The following is a 22,382-nucleotide window of genomic DNA, read 5'->3' as shown; positions in this document are numbered from 1 at the left end:
GTGTCTTTATTCCTGTTTCACCCCTAGGTTTTTCATGACATTTTTTTTTTCTTAAATTCCATATATATGTGTTAGCATACGGTATTTGTCTCTCTCTTTCTGACTTACTTCACTCTGTATGACAGACTCTAGGTCTATCCACCTCATTACAGATAGCTCAATTTCGTTTCTTTTTATGGCTGAGTAATATTCCATTGTATATATGTGCCACATCTTCTTTATCCATTCATCTGATGATGGACACTTAGGTTGTTTCCATCTCCGGGCTACTGTAAATAGAGCTGCAATGAACATTTTGGTACATGACTCTTTTTGAATTATGGTTTTCTCAGGGTATATGCCCAGTAGTGGGATTGCTGGGTCTTATGGTAGTTCTATTTGTACTTTTTTAAGGAACCTCCATACTGTTCTCCACAGTGGCTGTATCAATTTACATTCCCACCAACAGTGCAAGAGAGTTCCCTTTTCTCCACACCCTCTCCAGCATTTATTGTTTCTAGATTTTTTGATGATGGCCATTTTGACTGGTGTGAGATGATATCTCATTGTAGTTTTAATTTGCATTTCTCTAATGATTACTGAAGTTGAGCATTCTTTCATGTGTTTGTTGGCAGTCTGTATATCTTCTTTGGAGAAATGTCTATTTAGGTCTTCTGCCCATTTCTGGATTGGGTTGTTTGATTTTTGTTATTGAGCTGCATGAGCTGCTTATAAATTTTGGGGATTAATCCTTTGTCAGTTGCTTCATTTGCAAATATTTTCTCCTATTCTGAGGGTTATCTTTTGGTCTTGTTTATGGTTTCCTTTGCTGTGCAAAAGCTTTGAAGTTTCATTAGGTCCCATTTGTTTATTTTTGTTTTTATTTCCATTTTTGCTAGGTTAGGTTAAATGATAAGTGAAGTTAAATTCATTGAATATCCAGGTCATTTCCAAATAAGGTAAAACATTAAAACATGAATTACTAACCATAGGTTTACCCACTTTTTTGCTTCTTTTTACAGAGGAATTAAAGATGACTTACCTGGTGGCGCAGTGGTTAAGAATCCACCTGCCAATGCAGGGGACACGGGTTTGAGCCCTGGTCCGGGAAGATCCCACATGCCGCGGAGCAACTAAGCCCGTGTGCCACAACTGCTGGGCCTGTGCTCTAGAGCTCATGTGCCACAACTACTGAAGCCGGTGCGCCTACAGCCCATTCTCTGCAACAAGAGAAGCCACCGCCAATGAGAAGCTCACTCACTGCAACAAAGAGTAGCCCCCAATCTCCGCAACTAGAAAAAAACCCGCGCGTGGCAACAAAGACCCAGCACAGCCAAAATAAATAAATAAAAAGGTTATTGTGTCAAAAAAGATATTTTAGATTGTTAATAAACATGTTTTATGCCACTCAGAGAAATTTTCTGTAAGAAAGCATATATTTCTAGAAATTATGAAAATATTTATGTCTGCCAATCCATAGAATGCTACTGTAAAAGACAGTTCATAATTGCTTGCAATTCGTTTATGCTAGAAATTTGAGGTTTTTCAGGGCTAAAAATACTAATCTATGCAATTAAAACTACTAGAAATAAAGGAAAGGAATTTTATGTGTGGTCAGAACTGGCTCAGATTAGAATAAATTTACTTAAGTAAACGAATTTTAATATCCAAAGTAAGCTGGTGTAAAATTACAATTTGGTTTTTCTCTCTGTTAAAAGAACAAAGTTATTTTGTACTAATTGGTCTGTTCTTAAAAATGACAGATTGCAAAAGGTTTTTGTTTACCTTTTAAATAATCTGCTGAAGAAAAAATGAAGATCTTGTGTCTTGTCAAAATAATCACTATGTTCCATGTGGTCTTTATCAGGCTTTTGACTACTTAAGTAAACCTAGTCTTTCCAATTACTGAAAGAATTAAGTTAACCTCAGAACTATGTACCATTCTATACCTGCCTGTGAAGTCTTTGCCACTTTGGTTAAATAAGTAACTAAGTATTGTTTCACAGTGACCTATGATCCTATTTGACCCAGTATTTTATTTTTTAATTTTTATTTTATTTATTTATTTTTGGCTGTGTTGGGTCTTTAGTGCTGTACGCGTGCTTTCTCTAGCTGCAGCGAGCGGGGGGCTATGCTTCATTGCGGTGCGCGGGCTTCACATTGCAGTGGCTTCTCTTGTTGCGAAGCACGGGCTCTAGGCGTGCAGGCTTCAGTAGTTGTGGCATGCGGGCTCAGTAGTTGTGGCTCGTGGGCTCTCGAGCGCAGGCTCAGTAGTTGTGGCACACGGGCTTAGTAGCTCTGTGGCATGTGGGATTGTCTTGGGCCAGTGATCGAACCCGTGTCCCCCTGCACTGGCAGGCAGATTCTTATCCACTGCACCACCAGGGAAGCCCCCGACCCAGTGTTTTAAAACCTTTTGATATTTTTGACAAACTTCCCAGAAATCAAATTCGAAATGAAGTCTTTTTGACTTCAAGCTAACTGTGGGATAGTCCAAAGGGCCTCTGGAGCATCTCAGAAGATCTGTTCTCTGTCCTTATTAAAAGGGAGATGTTAAATAAAGTAGGCTTAGTTGATATGTTAAATTACATGGGAAGCATTGTCAAATAAGAAATAATAATACTAAACTTTCTCTATGTTTTGTCTGTATAGGTATACGTTTTAAGTGTGTTCCCCAAATTATGTAAAATTCCTGGAAATCTGATATGTTCTTGTATAATGTTGTCAGACATAATTCCAGTTATTATCCTTAAATGTTGTATGTTACAGAAATAACCAAATTTCCTTGTCAATTCCATTACAATAAACTCTCAGCAAACCTTTAATAATGGGCATTTTTAAGTCTTTCGTCACTGACAGAGAATTATTGTTTTATTCTGATGCTTTGGCAAAAGTGTTCCTACAAAAGTGCTTCGACTTCATGGAAAGAATGTTTGACAAGTATGGGTTTCTGATAACTTTAAGATCATAAAACTGAACAGGGTAAGAATTTCCAGAACGAATGGAAAAACTGGATTTAAGCAGAACAAGTACACGGAGTGGAGTGAACTGAGGAGGGGAAACATTGCTGGTTGCTTAATGTTTTGTTTGTCCAGATGTAAGGAAACTTCTCTTTTCTCTTAAAGCTATTAGCAATCTGGTAAGATATACCTTTGTGAACAAAGGTGAAACATTTACTTTTTTTCCCTACTTGAACCCTCCAAAATTTGGAAACCCTTGAGTATTCTTCTCATGGCAATATAGTTACCTATTTACCTAAGTTAAATAAAAATCTAGTCTTTTTATAACAGGACACGATTAGAAACATTGGCTATATAACTGAGGCTTTGACTGGAATATCTTATTTGAGAGAAATATGCAAAGACTCAGATATGACCGGATATCGAGACTACTTGGACTTTACCTTGGCTTCCTGACCTCAAGAAGTTTTTGAGTTGGATCTGAGATTCCTTATAAGAAGTCCTAGAAAAGCAGAGTTAAGAAGAGCTGATAAGATCAATCGTTATTCTTGCCACACTTGCGTGGCAAAAACAAACCAAATTTAATGCCAAAAAAAATTAGTTTTGCTGTGATCATCCTTGGAATAAAAGAAACAGGGATAACTGTAGAGAGAAAACTTATGTTTTCACCTTTGTCTATATTAGATTCTAATCTTGTTGTTTTTGAGGTTGTGTTATATACATGTAAATTGGACTGGATCTTGAATTCTAGTTTCCTCAAATATATGGCTTTGACTCTCCAAACTAATGTTTCCAATTTTCTCCCACCCTTCTGAGTTGTAATCAGTAAGAACAAAGTCTGCTCTCGAATCTCTCTGGCAGGGACGAGACCAGGTCCTCCTCAGTATCCAGGTGGCAGCCAAACTTAAGGGACTGCACACCTCACAGCTAAAGAAGGCTCTACTTGACATCTGGTCCTGTACAAAAGCTGGAGATCTCCAAATTCAACTGACAAGGAACTGACATTGAGGCAGAATGCTGCTGCTTCTTTTTTTTTTTTTTTTTTTTTGCTGTACGTGGGCCTCTCACTGCTGTGGCCTCTCCCATTGCGGAGCACAGGCTCCGGACGCACAGGCTCAGCGGCCATGGCTCACAGGCCCAGCCGCTCCGCGGCATGTGGGATCCTCCTGGACCGGGGCACGAACCCGTGTCCCCTGCATCGGCAGGCGGACTCTCAACCACTGCGCCACCAGGGAAGCCCCAGAATGCTTCTTCTTAAGACGCCAGATCAAGACTTCATATCTTAACTAAATACGAATCCTCTTATTCTTCCCTTTCTGTACTCTACTTTGGCATTGGCCTGGAAATATAACACAACACTTGTATCTCCCAGGCCATTGCTAAGGGGGCGTTACCTCTGGAAGTTAGAACAACTTTTAATTTCAGGCTAGGAGAAAAACTAATGGGCCCTTGGTTTGCAAAGGCAAATGCAACAATCCCTGCGAGTGAATCCATCAACAATGCCACCTTAGTGGGAGTGGTTTGTGCCCGACAGGATTTATCTTAGTCTGTGGTTGTTATTCTTCCTTTGGGGCCTGTGGCTGCCTAAGAAGGCTAGGACATAATCAGGCAGTGCCTCTTAGGTCATCTAACTTTGCCCCTAACTGTTCACAAACTGGGATGTCTCATTGATCAACTTCCCTGGATCTGCATCACTGAGTTAGAAAGGACTTACGAGGAGGTTTGCATGATTCAGGATCCATTCCCTTTGGCAGGTCCCTACCTCCCTGGTTAGGAGTAAATACAAATGAGGCTACAGTCAGGACCCTCTCCTTAACTCAAAAATATTGCAGAATTCGTTGCTAAAGGAATAGCTTCCCGAGAAAAATTCTTGGACTCTCTGGCTAAAGTTGTTCTTGATGATAGGATAGCTCTGTATAATCTTTCAGTTGAGCAAGGAGGCATCTGTGCTGTGGCCAGCACCACTGCTGCACCTGGGTTAACACTTCTGTGAAAGTTGAAACTCGGCGACATAAGATCACTGAGCAAGCCACTTGGCTTAAAAGGGTGACTCCTTCAAGAGGGTCCTCCTTTGGCTCCTTTGATTTTGATTGGTTTGCGTCTTGGGCACCATGGCTCTGAAGGGCACTCCAGACATTGGGAATTACCCTGCTTCTAACAGTCATAGCAATCTCCCTGGTGCACCGTGCTCTCTCATAGGCTTTAAATGTGTGTTCACAGGTGTTAACTACCAGGCAAATGATCTTAAGGCTGGGACATAAGAGACAGAATGAAGAGAATGATTAAAGATTATGAACCTAAAGCCATGTCCTGTGAATATCACAGGGATCATGACCCTGTGACCCCAAAACACCATGACCCATGGACACCACACAAGGACCAGCAAAGCTGTGAGAACTGCAGAGCCATAGCTGAGGCTGACGCTAATGCCTTAAATTTTGATCGCGTCTCTCAGTTAAGCTGAGAATCCGATCAAAAGGGGGGGATTGTTAGAAAAGAAATGACAGGCCCCATATGGGGTCTCTTGTGCTAAACCCTATGTCAGCAAACCAAGACTTAACACCTAACCTAATGGCAGTGACAACCTCCCCCAGGAATGTTGTCTTAACTGGTCAGTCAGGACCAGTGAGGTAATCTGCCACATAGTCCCCTTCGGCCCCCAAAAGTGCATTACCTAAACCTGAAAATCCACTCTTTCCCCCTTCCTGCCTGTAAAAACCTTCTATTCCGTACAACTCCTTGGAGCTCCCCGCTAGATGCTGCCAGATTCATGAATCATTTAATAAAGCCAACTGGATCTTTAAAATTTATTTGATTGAATTTTTTTTTTTAACACTTTTACTTCCTTCACTCCACACCCACATGGCTGGCACACTTCTGCCTGGGTATATGGGCTCATTCTATCTTTCTAGTCTGTAACTTCCACCCCCTTCTTCTCCAGTTACCAAGCTTCTATCACTTCATCCGAGCCCAGGTAACCCCCATCGCCTTTGTGAAGCTCCCTGGTCAACCACAGGCATGACTCCTTCCTCTAATGCTTGTAGTGACTGCTGTCCGCAAACTAGGCCTTCTCAAACACTGCTTGGTTACAAGATAACTTTTTGTGTATGTCTTATTTTCCTCAGTTAGACTACAGATTCCTCAAAGGACCAGTTTTTTTGTTGTTTTGTTTTATTCCACTATGTGTATATTTCTATATATCATACTTAGTGCTAAGTAAATATTTCTGACTGATCATTTAAACAGGCTAAAGAAAATACAATTAGGAATAAAACTAAGTAATGAAATATGCATTCAGATACAACATGAATATTTCCACTTCTGGAATTTAAGATGTGTGTGTGTGTGTGTGTGTAACACAGAGAGGCAAAACATTTCTAATTTAAGCAAATAGCCTGAACTCTCTTGATGTAAGAAGATAATCCAGATATTTTTTACCAAAAGTGGCTTGATCGGGCTTTATTGGGTGACTTTTTCAAGGATTTCAGTCTAAAGATGCTGTATTTTCACCAACGATCGATGAGAAGAAAAAGAATTTACTAACAAATGATACTGGTAGTTTGAGTAATAGGTAACAAATTCTTCATTGCCCATGCCACACTAAAATAGAGTTCAGATAGTTTTAGCAGTTACGTTTTTTTAAACTAGAAAAAAAGAAATAAATGTTTAACAAAACTCTGAGAGGATACTTCATAAATTTAAAATACTAGAAATTATTTAGGGATAAAACCTCCCAGATTTAATTATATAAAAATTTAAAAATTCTGCCTGGGAATTTAAAAATTAACAAAAATCAAAAAACCAAAAATAAACTAGAACAAATTTTCTTATTAAATATGACAAAGAATTGTCTATAACAATAGATGCTATGGATATTGCATAGGGGAAGGAACAATGAACATGAACATACACCAATAGTTGTCTGCCTTTGGGCTAATTACTTAAGTGCCGTGTGCTCCTTTTTCTCATCAACAAATAAGAAATGGCAGGGCTCCCTCAGCGTGTACTTTAAAAAAGATAAATAATATGTAAGGGTGTGGGACAAAGGCTAAGCACATAGGAGTCATTTAATAAATGGTAGTTTTAGATTTATTACACAAAAATCAATCATACAAAATAAAATAAGGCCTTTAGAATGCCAGCTACTTGAGGGCAAGGATTTTTGTCTGTTTTGTTCACTGCTGTATCCTTAGTGCCTAGAACAATATCAGGCACATATTAAGATTTAATAAATGTTCCCAAATGTAGGATGAACGCTTTAAATATTTTACCATTGAGTATATTTGCTATAAAGTTTTTTGGAAGTACTCTTCATAAAATTAAGGGAGTTTCCTCTGTTCCTAGGGTACTAGAAGAGGTTTTTCCTTTCTTAAACTGTGACTAATTTTCCTTTTAAACTAAAAAACCAAAAACTGTTACTGGGTATTAGATTTCATCAAGTGATTTTTCTGCACCTATTACAAAAATCATTTTATTTTACTTTCAAATTCTGCAATTATGGTGAATTACATCAATTGAATTTCGCATGTTAAATGATTTTTGCCTTCTTTGAAACAGCCTAGCATTGGCCTGTGTTTTTCTTTTCTCGAAATATTCTTGTCGGGTTTTATTATCAAGGTGATGCTGACCTAATCGGAAAGTTAGGAAGTGTTTATTCTTTTTCAATTTGCTGGAAGCGTTTGGTAAGATTGATATTATTTCTACCTTAAATAACTGGAGAAACTCCCTGATGATGTCACTTGAGTCTGGATATTTCTTTACAGAAAGTCTAAATTACAGATGCAATTCCTTATTTGACAAAGTACCATTCAGGTTTTTTATTTCTTCTTGTATCTTTTACGGTAGGTTGGTTTACAGCAGGTTTTCAAAAGTTACCTGGATTAGTTTCTAACTACTTCTTGCCTACACATCAGTGTGGTTATGTTATTCATTAAAATAATATAAGATCACTTGCTTGTGTTTCTATTCTATCTTGGGCCACCCTCAAACCTGTTTTTTTGACTATGTGAAATAATAATATGGTTTTAAATGTTGGGTTCATATCAAAAGGTCTTCTCAAACAATTATCCTTTCCCCCATTTCTTCTACTTTATTCTTACTCCTTTATCCCCCTGTATCTTTCTTATGCAAAACGTAGCATATTTTTATTACACAAAAGTAACATACTGTACTATTCTGTACTTTGATTCTTTCACTTAGCAGTATTTTCTAGAAATCACTCCATATCTGTTCATACAGTTCTCCCTTTTTCTTTTTGATATAGCTGCATAGTTGCACAGACCTCCATTTTGTGGGTGTATCCAGTTTATTTAACCATTCTCCTGTGTCCGAGCCTTTTGATTGTTTCAAATATTTTGTAATTATAAACAATGTTGCAATGTGTTTTTCATATTGAAGGAGGTACCTACGTCCCAAGGGTTAATTCCCAGAAATGGGATTCCTGGGTCAAAAGGTACATTTATGTGTAGTTTTGTTATTTCCACGTCTCCTTCTATTCAGATCCAGTGTCTCTGTGCCCTGCCGCAGTGACACTGCTGCTGCCGGTCCAGAGCGTGCGTCAGCCACAGAGTTTCCTTAAAAGAGTGTAGATTTATAGTATTGAAGGTGTCTCCTCAGGTGAGATTCACAGAAGTGAGATTTGTGGCTCAAAAGATGAGTATGTGATTTTGCTAGATATCACCAAACTCCCTTCTAAATGGCTGTGCCAGTTTGCATTCCCACCAGCAATGGGGGACGGGACCTGTTTTCCCACAGCCTTGCCAACAGGATATGCTGTCATACGCTTTTTAATGTTTTCCAGTGCTATGGTCTGAATGTTCGTATCCTCCCCACCCTAACATTCACATATTAGAAGCCTAGTACTCTATGTGGTGAGGTCTTTCGGAGGTGATTAGGTCATGAGGGCAGAGCCTTCATGGGTGGGATTAGTGCTCTCATAAAAGAGGCCTGAGAAAACTCCCTTGCCCCTTCTGCCATGTGAAGTTACAGGGGGAAGTTGGCCATCAATGAGGAAGCTGGCTTTTACCATACACCAAATCTGCCAGCACCATGATCTTGGACTTTCTAGCCTCCAGAACTGTGAGAAATAAATTTATGTTGCTTATAAGCCATGTAGTCTGTGGTATTTTTTTTTTTTTTTAAATCTTCAAGTGAGCTTTATTAGGGAGCGCTCCTGGGCGAGGTTCACTGGTCCGAGAGAAAGGGGCCAGAGAAGTCGCGAGTCTGTGGTATTTTTATGAACCCAAATGTACTGGCCACTAAGGTGGCCAGTCTGACAGGTGAGAAATTGTAACACCTTGCTGTGATATTATGCCCTCAGCAGATGGGAGAATTGGATGGCCGCTTCCACCCCAGAACACAGTGTGTGTCATGCCGGACTCCCCTCACTGCCTGAAGCGTCCCCTCAGAGGCCCTTTCTGTCCTCTCCTGCTAGTGAGAACCTCTGGCAGGAATACTCCAGCCCAACAGAGAGGATCTTATCACAGTGAACCTCAAAAGGGAAGTGCTTACGGTCTCCATCCCATTTCTTCCAAGGAGGTGATATCCTTGCAAAATTGCCTAACCCTTACTCACCTACTAGTTCATAAACCAAGAAGTATGAAAAGTGGAAGATTTTGTAATCCCACAACCTCCTGATATAACTCGTGCCAGGGAAATGATGCATCTTTCATTGACAGAAATAAGAAGGACAATCTCCTGACTTTCTCTTGAAGAAAGACACCTCTGTCCACCAGGTGAGAGAAACTGCAACCAACACTAAGTTGATAGCTTTTCAAAGTTTCAATTTACTGATGATTCCACTGAACGAAAAGACACCACCTCTAGGAATATTTTTCCATCATCACATGCCAAAGAATGTCCCAGACTGGAGGTGCCTCTAAGTTAAGTATTATCTTCCAAGGAGCTTAATGGACAACTCCCAAGCAGTCTGGAGAATGGAGGGTCTAATTATGAAATCACTGCTGATGCCAGAGGAAATGACAGAACTTCTGACGAACTGGGTGTCATAGCCACTGCTAATACCTGCTCTCAGCACACTGGATGCCTCTACTGTAGAAATTTACCCACTGGTGCAAACACTGAGCTGTCCCTCACTCCACCTCAAGGCTCTAGGGACTCAGGCGTACTCTCTTCAGTGAAGAAGCAGGGCAGGCTCTTTGGTCCCTGTCAGAAGTGGCACCTTCCGATGGCTTTCCCTCATCCTACTTGGGCAGCTACAGATCCTCACAGCCCTGTGGGAGCTGACGTATTTAACCCCTGTGTGCCCTGTGCCCTGATATAGCATTCCCCACTCTCAAAAGATGGCCGAGGGAGCGAAACAGCACCCTGTTACTTCTGTAATCAGACAATCCCAGAATGGACTCCCTCAACTAGCAAGTGAAAAGCTTCCCAGAGACTTTTTAATAGATAAAACGGTGTGGAAAAGAGGCGGGGAAGAAGAAAGGGAGGAAAGTTTACAGAGTGGTGTGATAGAATGTCTTCTAAGTCCCCTGGTGGCCATTTCAGCCTGTGTAGTCCATTTCAATTCTGATTAGCTCTCTATTACTTAGTGAGCACCCAACTGACAGAAGAGCTGAGATCTTTAAATCATCCAATATTCTGGCTACCTGTGAAGGTTTTGTAGTTTAGCAAAAGGAACAATAAAACCAATGGCAAAATTGAGAAATCTGAATGATTTAGACGTTTGAATTATCCCCATGTGTACTCCCAAAGAGCTGTGTCCTGTGTATATTAAATGATTAGCAAATATAAAGTATGACACTAACCAGCTACTTTTTTGGTACACAGTTTGAATCCCACAGATTAATAGATCGACTTCTCAAATAATGAAAAATCAACACATGTAAGCTAAGTATCTGGCACACAGTAACTCCTCAAGTGGTTTCTGAGGGAGTTGGAATTTTATGAAAAAATTTATGTGTAATTACATGCACACTTTTTCAGGGCAGAGAGTCCATCATCTTTTCAATGGACTATTATCCCCCAAAAGGTTAGCAACAACCAGACTAGGGTTGTTTCATCGGCATTTCTTTTAATCTGTGTTAATTATTAAACACATAGTAAAGCAACAGTTCTTCCATTATGCCATTTCATACTTTTCCTAAATAAATAACGTGGTCCTTGCCATAATCTTAATGACTATTTAAAGCAATGAAAACAAAGATGTGCAAATGTTAAATTAGTTCATTTTATCTTTTGCTTGAAAGAAATCTTGGCCATTTTTCTTAACAATAAACACTTTTCTATTCCTAATAGTGTTTCCTTCTAAGGTTACTCATTTTAGGAAAAATATAAATTTTCACAAATATGAACTGAAAGAGGTATTTAACTTTTTAAAAGTTTCTATCAATCATCATACTGTTTGGGGAATACTTAGCCTATTTTGCCAGAAAATTCAGATCTTATATCTCAAGTGTTTATTTGAAAACTAGGCCATTAAAAATAACAGATGAGTATATGGAGATAAATTATGAGATACTTATAGAATTTTTTAAAGGAACTTAGGTGGCTGGCAGGATAAAGAAGAGAAGCATGATAAAAGTCTCAAGAATGAATGAATATTTGACATTTCAACAGCCCAAGGCTGTATAAACTACTTCCAACCAGAATTATTAATTTAAATTCTAGGCCTTCAAGCAAAATGTCATAAAGTAAGAGAAACCATGATGTGCCTCCTAGCACTTAACTCTGACCAACGAAGGATAATTTGGTGGCAACGTGGGAGTGACAGAAACAGGGAAAAGAGACCATGTCACCTTGGAGCTCACAGAAGAAAGGAATGAAGTGCTGGACGTTTCTGGACATACATTCCAGACTGACTTAACAGCTGACTTCAAAAAGTTCCAGGAAGAATAAGTATATGCCAACAGGCAGAGATACAAACTAAAACATGACTCATGAACTCTGACTATACATTCAAATGACTCAAAAAGAGATGCCGGTGGAAGTGATGGACATCAGGAGAAACGAGCATGGTTGTACAGGATGCTCTCTGACAAGCTCAGGCTTTTAAAGGACAGAAGTCAAATACAGGTGAAAGCAAGGAAAAAAAAAAAAAAAGCAAGTGTAAACCGTAGCACTAACTGTTAGGAATAACTCAGGGAAGTCAAAGACCACAGTGAGCAGAGACTTGAGGATCCGATAAGGTTGTTCAAAGCGCCTGATATATATCAGGTAGTGCAAACTATGAAGTCTGTATTTGTGTTGCTATCTCCTTCATTCTAAAGAGGAGAAAACGGGTGCAAAGATGTAAAGTTGCTTCTGCGATATCATATATCGGTAAAACCATGGAGCAGAGATTTCAAACCAGTGAAGGACACTTACTCCTTCCTAGTGTGTCCTGCATGTGGAGGGACACCCTTTAATCCTGCTTTTTCCCCATCTCTCTCACCACTCCACTGTGGTGGAAAAGGACCAAGTAGCTCATTAGTGAGCTTAGAAGGAGGAACTGTGCTAACTAGCCCTTCCTTCTCTCTTGGGAGAGCTGCCTCTGCAAGCGACTCCCTCAGATGCTCTGAGCCTCGAGGTAACGTAGAGGTCAAGGCCTTGCCCCCTCGGAGAAGGTCTGCAGTGGTCCAGAGCTGCCTGTGACTAACAGGGAGGGTCTCTCAAATCCTGGGGTACAACGCCAGCTCCCTAGCTGCCAGATATGTCAAATTATCCAATATCAGCTCCAATATCAATCATACAGATGAGAGTTTTATTTCCCATAGGCCTCATTTTGGGGGGTCCTATTCTCAGTTCGTTCAGAATATAGGCTTTTCAACAAAGCCCTGTTTTGATGATCTCAAGCCTGAGCCCCTAACCACGTAGCAATGCCATTTTTCTTAAGTTTTGTCTCAGACGGGATAAGGCTTACAGATGGCAAAGAGAATGGAATATTCTTCCCAGAAAATGGAATATTTTTCTAAACTAGAAATGGCAAAACATGATTAAGAGAAAAATGGAAATCAATATAAGAGAGGTGATGGTAAAAGACCCCCTAAATTCTTTGAATAAAGACAATTCCTCAAACCCAGAAAAATGATACTGCAGCCAGATGAAATGGCTTAGGTTACCACCTCAGAGCTACTTTCAGTCATAGTTGAGAAGTTACAGAGTATGGGAAAATGTGTCCAGGAGACTAGAGATAGGCAAATATCCCCAGTTTTCAAAAGGCTAAAAAATGGAAAAATCTCAGAAATTACAACTAGTAATTTTGGGAGCTTGACATCAACCCTCAAGAAACCTACAGAGCAGGTTTGTCAGTAAAGGATAAAATGAAAAACTAAAGTCAAGGTGGGTCCACTAAAAAAAGTAAGTTCTTCTGCAGACTTGTGGTTACTAAGGAGGAGGGGGGTAGGAGAGGGATGGAGTGGGAATTTGGGGTTAGCAGATGCAAACTATTCTACATAGGATGGATAAACAATAAGGTCCTACTGTATAGCACAGGGAACTATATTCAACATGCTGTGATAAACCAAAATGGAAAAGCATATAAAAAGAAAAGAATATAAAAAGAAATTAAAAAAGAATGTCTATATGTGTATAACTGAGTCACTTTGCTGTACAGCAGAAATTAACACATTGTAAATCAACTGTACTCCAATAAAACAAATTTAAAAAAAGTAAGTTGTCCTGAACTCACTCCATTAACATCTTAGATAAATTTACTGAAGGGTTTATCAAGAGATGCTAAAAAATATAGCATATCTTAATTTCAGCAGAAACAATGGACAGAGACTTTCATAATATACTTGATCTGATGGTGGAAAAGGAGATGTATGATTACACTGGTAATAATGTGACACCCGAAAGACGAGTCACAGTGAATGTGAAGGACATCTGTGAGGTGAGTTGGGTCTTGGCCTTCTCATTGTCATTTTGTACACACCGTGTATACACAATTTTTAATTTGTCAATTATGTCTCAATAAAGCTGGAAAACAAATACAATCTTTCAGGAACATTAAAAGAAGAAAAAGTTCCAATCATGGCAAGAGGCATTTCCAATGCACTCTGTAACAGTCAAGCCACAATGTGAGTTTTGAGTGAGATCTGGATTCTGCATGTTAAGAGAGATATGGACCAAAAGGAGCATGTTCAGAAAGCAGTGAAGGGCTTCCTTGGTGGCGCAGTGGTTGAGAGTCCGCCTGCCGATGCAGGGGACGTGGGTTCGTGCCCCGGTCTGGGAAGATCCCACATGCCGCGGAGCGGCTGGGCCCGTGAGCCATGGCCGCTGAGCCTGTGCGTCCGGAGCCTGTGCTCCGCAACGGGAGAGGCCACAGCAGTGAGAGGCCCGTGTACCGCAAAAAAAAAAAAAAAAAAAAAAAGGTCACAGTTTACCATATGATCCCGCAATCCCACTCCTGGGCATATATCTAGAAAAGTTGAAAACTGTAATTTGAAAAGATACATGCAACTCAATGTTCAAAGCAGCACTATTTACAGTAGCCAAGACACGGGAGCAACCTAAATATCCATCGACAGATGGATGGATAAAGAAGATGTGTTACATATACAATGGAATATTACTCAGCCATAAAAGAATGAAATAATGCCATTTGCAGCAACATGGACAGACCTAGAGATTATCATACTAAGTGAAGTAAGTCAGACAGAGAAAGACAAGTATGCTATCACTTATAAGTGGAATCTAGAATATGATACAAATGAACTTATTTATAAAAGAGAAACACACTCATGACATAGAAAACAAACTTATGGTTACCAAAGGGGAATGAAGGGGGAGGGATGAATTGGGAATTTGGGATTAAAAGATAAGTACTACAACATATAAAATAGATAAACAGCAAGGACCTACTGTATAGCACAGGAAACTATATTCAATATCTTTTTTTTCTTTTTTTAACATCTTTATTGGAGTATAATTGTTTTATGTTGTTGTGTTAGTTTCTGCTGTATAAAAAACTAAATCAGCTATATGTATACATATATCCCCATATCCCCTCCCTCTTGCGTCTCCCTCCCTATCCCACCCCTCTAGGTGGTCACAAAGCACCCAGCTGATCTCTCTGTGCTATGCAGCTGCTTCCCACTAGCTGGCTGTTTTACATTTGGTAGTGTATATATGTCCATGCCACTCTCTCACTTCATCCCAGCTTACCCTTCCCCCTCGCGTGTCCTCAAGTCCATTCTCTACATCTGCATCTTTATTTCTGTCCTGCCCCTAGGTTCCTCAGAACCATTTTTTTTCCTTCTAGATTCCATATAATGTGTTATCATACAGTATTTGTTTTTCTCTTTCTGACTTACTTCACTCTGTATGACAGACTCTAGGTACATCCACCTCACTACAAATAACTCAATTTCGTTTCTTTTTGTGGTGGAGTAATATTCCATTGTATATATGTGCCACATCTTCCTTAACCATTCATCTGTCTATGGACACTTAGGTTGTTTCCATGACCTGGCTATTGTAAATAGTGCTGCAATGAACATGTGGTACATGACTATTTTTGAGTTATGGTTTTCTCAGGGTATATGCCCAGTAGTGGGATTGCTTCACCATATGGTAGTTCTAATTTTAGTTTTTTAAGGAACCTCCATACTGTTCTCCATAGTGGCTGTATCAATTGACATTCCCACCAACAGTGCAAGAGGGTTCCCTTTTCTCCACACCCTCTCCAGCATTTGTTGTTTGTAGATTTTCTGATGATGCCCATTCTAGCTGGTGTGAGGCGATACCTCATGGTAGTTTTGATTTGCATTTCTCTAATGATTAGTGATGTTGAGCAGCTTTTCATGTGCTTCTTGGCCATCTGTATGTCTTCTTTGGAGAAATGTCTATTTAGGCCTTCTGCCCATTTTTGGATTGGGTTGTTTCTTTAATATTGAGCTGCATGAGGTTTTTACATATTTCGGAGATTAATCCTTTGTCTATTGATTCGTTTGGAAATATTTTCTCCCATTCTGAGAGTTGTCTTCATGTCTTGGTTAAAGTTGCCTTTGCTGTGAAAAAGCTTTGAAGTTTCATTAGGACCCATTTGTTTATTTTTGTTTTTATTTCCATTACTCTAGGAGGTGGATCAAAAAAGATCTTGCTGTGATTTATGTCAAAGAGTGTTCTTCTTATGTTTTCTTCTAAGAGTTTTATAGTGTCCGATCTTACATTTAGGTCTTGAATCCATTTTTGAGTTTATTTTTGTGTATGGTGTTAGGGAGTGTTCTAATTTCATTCTTTGAAATTTTTTTCCTAGTTTTTCCCAGCACCACTTATTGAAGAGACTGTCTTTTCTCCATTGTATATCCTTGCCTCCTTTGTCACAGATTAGTTGACCATAGGTGCGTCAGTTTATCTCTGGGCTTTCTATCCTGTTCCATTGATCTATGTTTCTGTTTCTGTGCCAGTACCATATTGTCTTGATTACTGTAACTGTGTAGTATACTCTGAAGTCAGGGAGTCTGATTCCTCCCACTCCCTTTTTTTTCCCTCAAAACTGCTTTGGCTATTCGGGGTCTTTTGTGTCTCCATACAAATTTTAAGATTTTTTGTTCTATTTCCGTAAAGAATACCATTGGTACTTTGATAGGGATTGCATTGAATTTGTAGATTGCTTTGGATAGTATAGTCACTTTCACAATATTGATTCTTCCAATCCAAGAACATGGTATATCTCTCCATCTGTTGGTATCATCTTTAATTTATTCCATCACTGTCTATAGTTTTCTGCACACAGGTCTTCTGTCTCCCTAGGTAGGTTTATTCCTAGGTATTTTATTCTTTTTGTTGCAATGGTAAATGGGAGTGTTTCCTTAATTTCTCTTTCAGATATTTCATCATTAGTGTATAGGAATGCAAGAGATTTCTATGCATTAATTTTGTATCCTGCAACTTTACCAAATTCATTGATTAGCTCTAGAAGTTTTCTGTTGGCATTTTTAGGATTCTCTATGTATAGTATCATGTCATGTGCCAACAGTGACAGTTTTACTTCTTCTTTTCCAATTTGTATTCCTTTTGTTTCTTTTTCTTCTCTGATTGCCATGGCTAGGACTTCCAAAACTATGTTGAATAATAGTGGTGAGAGTGGACATCCTTGCCTTGTTCCTGATCTTAGAGGAAGTGCTTTCAGTTTTTCACCATTGAGAATGATGTTTGCTGTGGGTTTGTCATATATGGCCTTTATTATGTTGAGGTAGGTTCCCTCTATGCCCACTTTCTGGAGAGTTTTATCATAAATGGGTGTTGAATTTTATCCAAAGCTTTTTCTGCATCTATTGAGATGATCATATGGTTTTTATTCTTCAATTTGTTAATATTGTATATCACATTGATTGATTTGCATATACTGAAGAATCCTTGCATCCCTGGGATAAATACTACTTGATCATGGTGTATGATCCTTTAATGCGTTGTTGGATTCTCTTTGCTAGTATTTTGTTGAGGATTTTTGCATCTATATTCATCAGTGATATTGGTCTGTAATTTTCTTTTTTTGTAGTATCTTTGTCTGGTTTTGCTATCAGGGTGATGGTGGCCTCATAGAATGAGTTTGGGAGTGTTCCTTCCTCTGCAATTTTTTGCAAGAGTTTGAGTAGGATGGGTGTTAGCTCTTCTGTAAATGCTTGATAGAATTCACCTGTGAAGCCATCTGGTCCTGGACTTTTGTTTATTGGAAGATTTTTAATAACAGTTTCAATTTCATTAATTTTGATTTGTCTGTTCATATTTTCTTTTTTTCCCTGGTTCAGTCTTGGAAGGTTATACCTTTCTAAGAATGTGTCCATTTCTTCCAGGTTGTCCATTTTATTGGCATAGTTGCATGCCGTAGTCTCTTAGGATGCTTTGTATTTCTGTGGTGTCTGTTGTAACTTCTTTTTCATTTCTAATTTTATTGATTTGAGTCCTCTCCCTCTTTTTCTTGATGAGTCTGGCTAATCGTTTATCAATTTTGTTTATCTTCTCAAAGAAGCAGCTTTTAGTTTTATTGATCTTTGCTATTGTTTTCTTGGTGTCTATTTCATTTATTTCTGCTCTGATCTTTATGATTTCTTTCCTTCTGCTAACTTTGGGTTTTGTGTGTTCTTTTTCTAGTTCCTTTAGTTGTAAGGTTAGATTGTTTACTTGAGATTTTTCTTGTTTCTTGAGGTAGGCTTGTATAGCTATAAACTTCCCTCTTAGAACTGCTTTTGCTGCCCCACACAGGTTTTGGATCGTCGTGTTTTCATTGTCATTTATTTCTAGGTATTTTTTGATTTCCTCTTTGATTTCTTCAGTGATCTCTTGGTTATTTAGTAACATAGTGTTTAGCCTCCATGTGTTTGTGTGTTTTACGTTTTTTTTTTCCTGTAATTCATTTCTAATCTCATAGCGTTGTGGTCAGAAAAGATGCTTGATATGATTTCAATTTTCTTTAATGTACTGAGGCTTGATTTGTGACCCAAGATGTGATGTATCCTGGAGAATGCTCTGTGTGCACTTGAGAAGTGTAATCTGCTGTTTTTGGAAGGAATGTCCTATAAATATCAATTGAATCTATCCACCCTGTTGTGTCATTTAAAGCTTCTGTTTGCTTATTTTCATTTTGGATGATCTGTCCATTGGTGTAAGTGAGATGTTAAAGTGCCCCACTATTATTGTGTTAGTGTCGATTTTCTCTTTTATAGCTGTTAGCAGTTCCCTTACGTATTGAGGTGCTCCTATGTTGGGTGCATACATATTTATAATTGTTATATCTTCTTCTTAGATTGATCCCTTGATCATTATGTAGTGTCCTTCCTTGTCTCTTGTATCATTCTTTATTTTAAAGTCTATTTTATCTGATATGAGAATTGCTACTCCAGCTTTCTTTTGATTTCCATTTGCATGGAATATCTTTTTCCAACCCCTCACTTTCAGTCTGTATGTGTCCCTAGGTCTGAAGTGGGTCTCTTGTAGACAGCATATGGATGGGTCTTGTTTTTGTATCCATTCAGCAAGCCTGTGTCTTTTTGTTGGAGCATTTAATCCTTTCACGTTTAAGGTAATTATCGATATGTATGCTCCTATGACCATTTTCTTAATTGTTTTGGGTTTGTTTTTGTAGGTTCTTTTCTTCTCTTGTGTTTCCCACTTAGAGAAATTCCTTTAGCTTTTGTTGTAGAGCTGGTTTGGTGGTGCTGAATTCTCTTATTAGCTTTTGCTTGTCTGTAAAACTTTTGATTTCTCCATCAAATCTGAATGAGATCCTTACTGGGTAGAGTAATTTTGGTTGTAGTTTCTTCCCTTTCATCACTTTAAGTATATCATGCCACTCCGTCCTAGCTTGTAGAGTTTCTGCTGTGAAATCAGCTGTTAACCTTATGGGAGTTCCCTTGTATGTTATTTGTCATTTTTCCCTTGCTGCTTTCAATAATTTTTCTTTGTCTTTAATTTTGCCAATTTGATTACTATGTGTCTCAGCATGTTTCTCCTTGGGTTTATCCTGTATGGGACTTGCCACGCTTCCTGGACTTGGGTGGCTATTTCCTTTCCCATGTTAGGGAAGTTTTCACCGATAATCTCTTCAAATATTTTCTCAGGTCCTTTCTCTGTCTCTTCTCCTTCTGGGACCCCTATAATGCAAATGTTGTTGCATTTAATGTTGTCCCAGAGGTCTCTTAGGCTGTCTTCATCTCCTTTCATTCTTTTTTCTTTATTCTGTTCCGCAGCTGTGAATTCCACCATTCTGTCTTCTAGGTCACTTATCTGTTCTTCTGCCTCAGTTATTTTACTATTGATTCCTTCTAGTGTAGTTTTCATTTCAGTTATTGTATTGTTCATCTCTGTTTGTTTGCTCTTTAATTCTTCTAGGTCTTTGTTAAACATTTCTTGCATCTTCTCGATCTTTGCCTCCATTGTTTTTCTGGAAGGTTGCCTATCTCCACTTCATTTAGTTGCTTTTCTGGGGTTTTATCTTTTTCCTTCGTCTGGTACATAGCCCTCTGCCTTTTCATCTTGTCTGTCTTTCTGTGAATGTGGTTTTTGTTCCACAGGCTGCAGGATTGTAGTTCTTCTTGCTTCTGCTGTCTGCCCTCTGGTGGATGAGGCTATCTAAGAGGCTTGTGTAAGTTTCCTGATGGGAGGGACTGGTGGTGGGTAGAGCTGACTGTTGCTCTGGTGGGCAGAACTCAGTAAAACTTTAATCTGCTTGACTGCTGTTGGGTGGGGCTGGGTTCCCTCCCTGTTGTTTGTTTGGCCTGAGGCGACCCAACACTGGAGCCCACCTAGGCTCTTTTGTGGGGCTTATGACAGACTCTGGGAGGGCTCACGCCAAGGAGTACTTCCCAGAACTTCTGCTGCCAGTGTCCTTGTCCCCATGGTGAGCCACAGCCACCCCCCACCTCTACAGGATACCCTCCAACACTAGCAGGTCAGTCTGGTTCAGTCTCCTATGGGGTCACTGCTCCTTCCCCTGGGTCCCTGTGCACACACTACTTTGTGTGTGCCTTCCAAGAGTGGAGTCTCTGTTTCCCCCAGTCCTGTCAAAGTCCTTCAATCAAATTCCACTAGCCTTCAAAGTCTGATTCTCTAGGAATTCCTCCTCCCGTTGTCGGGCCCCCAGGTTGGGAAGCCTGACGTGGGGCTCAGAACCTTCACTCCAGTGGGTGGACTTCTGTAGTATAAGTGTTCTCCAGTTTGTGAGTCACCCACCCAGCAGTTATGGATTTGATTTTATTGTGATTGCGCCCCTCCTACCGTCTCACTGCGGCTTCTCCCTTGTCTTTGGATGTGGGGTGTCCTTTTTGGTGAGTTCCAGTGTCTTCCTGTCGATGGTTGTTCAGCAGTTAGTTGTGATTCCAGTGCTCTCGCAAGAGGCAGTGAGAGCAGGTCCTTCTCCTCTGCCATCTTGGTTCCTAGTCTTAATGCACATTTTAAAATGAGTTCTTCATTCTTTAGGTGGAGAAGATGCTCAGAACCTGCATTTTTATCAGGTTCTCAGGTAATACTGATACTGCTGGTTCAGGAACCACACTTTGAGAACCACTGGCCTAGATTATTACCAACTTTCATATCTATGCTAAGACCATCAGTTTCAATAATTATCTTATCTTTTCTTCATGAGAAACAAAGAGATCCCCACTCCCCCAGAGCAAGGCCTTAAAACAGCAAAATAATCCACCTTTCCCTCACTTCTTTCTTAAAATGCTAGTTTTCCTTTTAAAGTAGAGTTAAAACGCTGTAGTTTCTGAATGGACAGAGGAAAATGTAAACTTTTCTTCCTTTGCCTCAGTTCTCCATCACCATACAATTTCAGACACTTTTATTATTGTTATCTCCCAGGATCTTAAATTTTGAAAAAATTCAGTTTCTTTTATGCTATAAAAGAAATCATTATCAGTACTATGAGTATATTGTTAAAGTGTTCCAAAATTCTAGAAAGATAAACTTTTTGGCTAAGGGTGAGCATGGGAGTATTTGAAGATGGTGTGTGTGTGTGTGTGTGTGTGTGTGTGTGTGTGTGTGTGTGTACATATATTCCATAGAAAAGTAAAATTTATCCCTAGTTGCTTCAGGTGACTTTTTCCTGCTATTTTTAATATTTTTCATTATTTGGATTTACAGCACCCCAGCAGTCTTTAGCTATTTTAAGAGGTGTCATGAAATTCTGAAAAGTTTCTCAAAATAACATTTTAAGTCACTTCAATTGAAAAACTACATATTTTCCATACAGAAATTTCCCAGATTGGTGAAAGGGACAAAGAAGGATGTTTAGAACTGAAATAAAAAAAACTGGAAATCACTGGTATGGTATTTAAACTTCCATTCTGTGCTGGTTCCCAAATGAATTGCAAACTGGTTGTATACTTTTTTTTTTTTAATGAAGAATAGATCATTTACAATTTTGTGTCAATTTCTGCTGTACAGCAAAGTGATTGAGTTATACATATATATACATTCTTTTTCATATTCTTTTCCATTATGGTTTATCTCAGGATATTGAATGTAGTTCCCTGTGCTATATAGTGGGACCTTGTTGTTTATCCATCCTATATATAATAGCTCGCATCTGTTAACACCAAATTCCCAGTCTATTCTTCCCCTATCCCCCTCCGTTGCATTCTGTGCCCACAGAGACTTGACATCTAAATCAAACATAAGGGACTTCCCTGGTGGCGTAGTGGTTAAGAATCTGCCTGCCAATGCAGGGGACACGGGTTCGAGCCTGAGCCTGTGCTCTAGAGCCCGCGAGCCACAACTACTGAGCCCTCATGCCACACTACTGAAGCCCCCTTGCCTAGAGCCCATGCTCCACAACAAGAGAAGCCACTGCACTGAGAAACCCCTGCACCACAAGGAAGAGTAGCCCCCATTCACTGCAACTAGAGAAAGCTCACGTGCAGCAATGAAGACCCAATGCTGCCAAAAATAAATAAAATTAAATAAATTTTAAAAAATAAATCAAACATAAAATGACCCATGTATTTGAAATGAAAAAAAAATCACATTTTCAGGCAGTTCTCAATTATCTCATTAGCAGAT

The sequence above is a fragment of the Phocoena phocoena genome, chromosome 12 (genome assembly GCF_963924675.1).
Source record: "Phocoena phocoena chromosome 12, mPhoPho1.1, whole genome shotgun sequence".
NCBI lineage: Eukaryota > Metazoa > Chordata > Mammalia > Artiodactyla > Phocoenidae > Phocoena > Phocoena phocoena.
Note: the sequence above shows the minus strand (reverse complement) of the source record.